Source organism: Zingiber officinale, chromosome 3A (assembly GCF_018446385.1).
Source record: "Zingiber officinale cultivar Zhangliang chromosome 3A, Zo_v1.1, whole genome shotgun sequence".
NCBI classification, from domain to species: domain Eukaryota; kingdom Viridiplantae; phylum Streptophyta; class Magnoliopsida; order Zingiberales; family Zingiberaceae; genus Zingiber; species Zingiber officinale.
Window position 1 is genome coordinate 152,475,407 of NC_055990.1, and position 6,871 is coordinate 152,482,277.

Genomic DNA, 6,871 nt, shown 5'->3' on the forward strand with positions numbered 1-6,871 from the left:
ATGGACGAGAGTAGCATCCTAAAAAAAGCTTCAGCTCATGTTGCTGACATTTAACTTGACAAGTCAGTTGCATCATTCCATGATTGCTTTTCACAAGAGAAATTGCATAATCATTTTTATTTATTTGTGCTTAAACATATTCTCATATTCTAATCTGAAATGCTTAGAGCTACATTATCCTTGTGATGAGGTGATAGAGAATAAATAAAACAGCCAAAATCCTAATCCGAATAGGACCGAATATTGTAGGGGTAGGAAGACCGTAAAAAAAAAAGAAGGAAAAAGTGTCCGTTGCAAATGGCAGATTTTTGGACGTTAGGAATCCTGGCAGGTTGTTTGCCGTCATTCAGGTGTCGCAAAATGGTTAACATTTGACGTGCTACGGAATTTTCTGCATCTTTCACTCTTGGCTCTACGCGTCTTGAAATCCTTCGATCCAACTATAACCGAGCATATGAATTTTTGCTATGCGTAGAACCTTCTTACTTAACAATTCTGCACGAAGAAATAGGCTCAAGGATATTTAAGAAATCCTTAAGAAAACAACTGATACTGTTCGGAAGCTAAGTCAGACGAAGGGGCCGGTGACGAGGGCAGAGGGTTGACAGAGAGAGGACTTGGGGGGCTGGAACTCAAGGGTGCGCTGCAACCTTCAGATCCTCATATAGGCAAGGAAAAACAACCGAAAATAGTACCCACGGGCTTACACACACCACAGAGAGATAACACAAGAGTGTTAGGGCAAGAACTAAGAAAGAGGTCCCTGACACAGATACTCCAACGCTCAAGTCAGAACGAGGGCCAAGCAAAAATTGCGAAAAGAAGATGAATAGTAAAATAATAGTAGATGCGTGTATCCACGTGTGCTTGGCCAACAGAGAGGACCCTTTTTTTATACCGTCTTTCATAACCTCCGCAATAATGAGGCGTCAGAAAATGTCAGGTGTTAGGATATGTCGGATGAGGGAAGATGTACGACGAACTTCCATTGGATTAGGGAAGGTTTCCCGGCATGCATATGACAGAGTATCAGAATATTCTCTGACAAATAGTCATTATTTTCTGATAGGTTATTGCGATTCCCTGACCATGTTTTTCCCTGGTGATAGTCCGACCGGCATGGAGACTGGCTAGGAGTAGACTAGGATGTTGATGCAGTTGGCGCCAATGGTCAAACCTAAGTTTTGATGAATGACAAATGAATTAAAGTTAGGTGTGCTGTGATCTAACCTTTCTACCAAATGTGAAGAACTTGACTGGTATCACCAGGTTGACATCCAGCTAGGTCTGGAGGACCTAATGTCTGGTATATAAGTCTAGATAGATCAATGAGTGACCCGATGTCTGGCGGAAAGTCAGGCTGAGTTCGCGGGACTTGGCATCGGGATGAAGTCCAGTTGAGTCTGCGGACTTGACAATTGGTGGGAAGACCTGGTGGACCAAAGTAGAGTCAAGTGATTCTGTATGGAAAGTAAGGTAAGTCACTGGAAGAGAGTGTTCCAGTGAGGATGAGTACCAATTAGGGATTGTAGGCGCTAGTCTAATTTAGGTCTCTTTTGGAAACTTAAATTAAGATCATGACTAGATCCTGGTCTCGGGAAGACAGAGTCTAATTAATACTACTGTTTTATAATTGTACTAGTTTTGTTTTGTAGGTTATATATTTTCTTATTGAACTAACATGTATTACAGGAGCAAAAATAACAAGAAACCTTAAGTGAACAGTCCTCGAGGTGCCTCATGTGCCGCTGAAGGCGCCTCAGAGGCTTGGTCGCAGACTTCGCTTGGGAGGGCGCGGAGGTGCCTTCAACATATTTGAAGGCACCTTGAAGCTTAGCGCTGAAGGCACCCGGAAGCTTAGCGCTGAAGGCACCTTGGAGAGCTTTAAAGGCTCCTTCGATCAGATAAGGCAGAAGGCTTCGTCGACGATAAGAGCCGGCTTTTTTGGGATATAGATTGAGGTTGAAGGTGCCTTCAGTCCTCTTTAAAAGGGATGTTCGACCTCTTCTTCAAATACAACTCTTCTACAAACTTCTACATAATCGTTCGATGCTCTGATTGCTCTGACTTCGTGCTATTGTTTTTGTCACGCCCCAAAGGAATCCTTGCCAGACAAAAATCCGACAATATCTCCCCTGTACGGGTGACAATCTGAAGCATTACTACATACAAAATATACCTCAGCCACACTCGGCGGGAATATATATACAAAATAGAGATAATATAACCATGCAGTTAATATACACAGCCTACCCGGCTGGACATAAATGAATAAAACATATAACATAATACAACAGCCCACACGGCTGGATATAAGCACAACCACACAGTTAATAACAGCTCACTCGGCTGGAACAAAATAAAAACATAGCAGCGGAAGACATAAAATGATACGAACGTAAAACCAACAATGATACTAACAAAAATACCTGCCATCACAGACTTGACCCAAAATTCACATCGACTTATTGAAAAACAAAATACACAAAATCAATATACCACCCCAAACGATAACAAAACCAAAACGAAAACTATCCTCGGGTGTGACGTGGGACTGACAGCCGGGACTCTCCAAGCATCCATGACTCATCTACCTGCTACCTGACGAAAGAAAACCAAATTGCGAGGTGGTGAGTATTGGAACTCAGTGGGTAAAGATAAGATAGTGCATGAACGTAATATACAAATAGAAAGTGACCCAAGAGTATACAGTCTCATAAGAGGAAATAGCAGATACTACAATAGAATCAAAATAAATGCTCATACCTGAAACCATATCCTAGGCTAGGTATAGTAGGTCAGAACTGGTACTAATCTGCTACAGTACTGCTCATAACTACAGAGGTAATAAGCAAGGTATATACAAATTTCCAATGACTAAACATCTACAATGAGAATATATCTCAACACAAGTAAGCATATCAGTATATGTGAACAACAGCAGTAAGTAAGCAATAACAGCATATATAGATAGCAGCAGCCAAAGCAAATATAATAACAGCAACGTATGCACGGATGGTCACTCCCGCCCACCTCTCTGCACCATGACCCCTGTATGGTCGAGACGCCGGGTCAGTGATAGACTATACACCACTCCAGCTACCACTCACACGAGTGGCTGAGGGGACAGTTGCATAGTAGCTAACTAGCTACATCTGCGACGGGGTCCCTGCTGCTCGTAACGCCAGCTACCACTACCCATGAGTGGTCGAGTGCGGCATGACAGGACAAGCGACATCAACTCCAGCTACCACTCTCTCGAGTGGCCGAGGATGTGACCCTTGTCAACGACTCTCTCGACCGCAAGGGAGAATTGGTCGTTGACATGCATGCCATGACATGATGCGCCAAATGCAACAATCATCATACAAATATAAACAAAATTAGGTATGCTACATGAAGCCAGCATGCTCATTATAGTACGTAATAAACAATAGTCAAAGCATACAAACATGATATCTAGTATCTGCGACTAATCATGGACAACAACAAGAGACTGTATCGATATGGAAATGAATATCTCAAAGATCGAGTGGAAGTATCAAGCACAAGAAAAATTATGAGTGGAGTCAAGGTTAAACAGTCCTTATCCAAAATAGCTTATCCACTAAATTCAAAGAACTAAGGAATCAAAGTAAGAAGTACCCGCCTCAGAAAATGGAGATCATATCCGAAAGACCCCACGTCGAGACACACGTCTCGAATCCAAGTCCTGCAAATCATATATTATACAATTTAGCTAATAAATAAGCAACAAGCGGCTAGAACTAAAGATCCAAACCCTAAGGAAAAATCCTATTCAAACCGATCATTATTTATCCTCAAACAAGGGTTAGCTTCTCTGCCGACAGCTGCTAAGGACGCCTCTGCTGCGATGATGAACCCGAGCAGAGGGCAGCGACGATGGAAGACTTGGCTGGCGACCGATGTTGGTCATGGCCACCGTGGCGACACGAGCAGGAAGAAGAAGAAGAAGAGCTTGGCGTCAGGGACAACTAGGGCACAGGTGAGGGGTCGACGCGAGAAGGCATTTGTCGTGGCGAGATCGCGAGGGAGAGGCGAAGGCTGGTGCTCGCCTGAGGGAAGGAGAACCGGTGGCTGGGGCTCGTCGTGACCGGCGCTGATGCGACGTCTTTGGTGCTGGCGAAAGGAGGAAAGGCCGGCGGCGTCCGGGGGTGCCCGTGCAAGGGAGAACGAAGAAGGTAGGAGTTCGACAGAGGGAGAGGTTCGGCGGCGCGAGGAGAGGGCGCGGGACGAAGGTGGAATCGGGAGAGGGAGTTCGGGCGGCGGTGCTGGCTAGGGCACGAGGAATAAAACTTAGGGTAATTAATATAAACCTTAGGTTAATTAAAATAATCAACTCCCTAATTCATAGGTATTCCAAACAGACTTTTTCTCAAGCCCAGTAATGCATCCCTATTAAATACGTCGTACGAGCTCTGATTAATTCCAGAAAAATTTCTAAAAAGTCCAATAAGATTATTCGCCTATTAATCTTATTATTTAATTATTATCTGGTTCGGTATTTTACAGTTTTGCTACGACATTACCACACCCGACTACTGTTGAGAAGCTGTCCAACATCAAGCTCGATTCGATTATCTTCAAATGTGTTGGATAACGAAAGTTTATTTTTGTACTTAATTACTACATAAAGGAAAGTGTAGCTTGTTACACTTATCCTTATTTTTTCTATTGTACTCGATTCTCTCTTCCGGTAGTTCTAGAAGAGAATTATAGTGGCTTGCCCATTGATATAGTTCAAGGGATCATGTGTCATGCAGTAGGAGTCGTTGAAGGTTCCGAACCAAATAACTCCTCGAGTTATTGTATTCATTCTTTTTTGATTATATTTCTATCTTTTTCGTTGCATATTCATTTTTGTAAAACTAAAAATAGAGTTTTTAAAATACATGTGATTCACCCCTTCTCACGTGCGCTTTGATCCTACATAGGAGCCATGCCCATGAGATGGGGGAACTGAGCCCTGAGGGTTCAACCGACTCTTGGACTTGCTAGGAGTAGACTGGGGCAGTGCTCAAGAGAAGTGGGGTGGAGCCCTAGGGTTGGAGAGACAATTGGGCCGACAGGGAGTAGACTGAGAATCGTGCTCAGGAGAAGTGAGAGTTTGAGCTTTGTGGGTCCGATCGAAACTTGGGTAGACCAAAAGTAGACTGGGAGCCATACCTAGGAGAAGTGAGTAACTGAGCCTTGTGGGTCCGATGGATATTTGGACCGACTGGAAGTACACTGGGAGTCATGCCCAGGAGAAGCAAGAGAATGCGCCCGGGAGACCCAACTGGCATAGGGCTGGTGGGGAGTCATAGAGAGCTGAATCCCATATATCAAACTGGCACTTGGACCCAGTTGGCTATGAACCACGATCGTTAATCAGGAGTGATGAGGAGTTGAGTCCCAGACCAAATGGTTCGTTATGACACGTACTTCTTGATCTTGACTGTCACCTCCCCCTGATTTCTAACCTCCACATCACCTTGACCCTTGACCCCACACCATCCCTAGGGTCATCCATAATACGCTGTATCACAAGTCTGCCCTTCAAGTTTAGTCGAAGGAGGTGCAAGTTTGACTGAATAGACAGTCCATTGCACAGGTTGAATCACTCCCGAGTATAGAGCTAGATTGTTGGGCTCATCATATGATGTCAAGCTCATAGTTGTGGTGATGTTGAGCAAAAGGTGGAAGTGACACCGAGTGAGCGATGGTAAAGATACCGATTGGACAGTCAGGGGAATGCCGAGCTGGCAATCGGGTCAATGTTGAGCTAGCAGTGAGCGAAACGGGTGATGACTAAGTGGTGATGTAAGAATTGTGCCGAGTAGACCGTCGCTTGAAATGATTGCTAGGTAGAGCGGCAACGTAAGAATGGTGCCGAGTAGAGTGGCGCTTGAGATTAGTGTCGTACAGAGCGGTGACGTAAGAATAGTGTCGAGCAGAGCGATGCTTGAGATGAGTGCTAGGCAGAGCAGCGATGTAAGAATGGTGCCGAGCAGAGTGGCACTTGAGATGAGTGTCAGACAGAGCAATGATGTAAGAATGGTGTCGAGTAGAGTGACGCTTGAGATGAGTGTTGGGCAGAGTGGCGACATAAGAATGGTGTCGAGCAGAGAGATGATGTAAGAATGGTGTTGAGTAGATAGGCGCTTGAGATGAGTGCTAGGTAGAGCGGCAACGTAAGAATGGTGCTAAGTATAGTGGCGCTTGAGATGAGTGTCCGACCTGTTGGTGCAGGTTGCACAAGAATCAAACCTAAATTTTGATGTTGTCAAACGTTCAAGTTAAGTCTTGTTGTGATCTAAAAAGTTGACTAAGTGTACAGGTTGTTTACTCAACCGGAAAAGACCTAGTTGGAGGCTAGGTAGGAGAAGTCTTAGCAGATCATGGAACCCAGGTGAAAGTCCAAGTGGGTCGAGAGGACCCAACGCTTGGCATTGTGATCGAGAGGTCTGGAGGATTGAAGATCAAGAGAAAAGTCCTGGTGAGCCGATCAAGGCTAAGTGAAAAGTCCAAACAAGATATAAAGGATCAACGTTTGGCAAGTAGATTGAGGTAAACAACTGGAGGAGTGACAGTAAGATCGTATTCCTGAAGGGAACAACCTAAAGTCGCTGATCCAACTAAAGAAATCGGGAAGGTTTCCAAGTTGAGATCAAGATAGTTATACTATCTAATATTACCCATACATTATATATCACTGTGCTAACCTTTGTGTCGCAGGAATACTTTGTTTAACTCTGTGTTGTAGGTTCGGCCTGATCGGTCAACCAAACGTAGAGATTGATTGATCGAACCAGCTTGACTCAGACCAGAGATCAGTTCAGACCAAAGCGGAGCACATTCCGATCGAAGC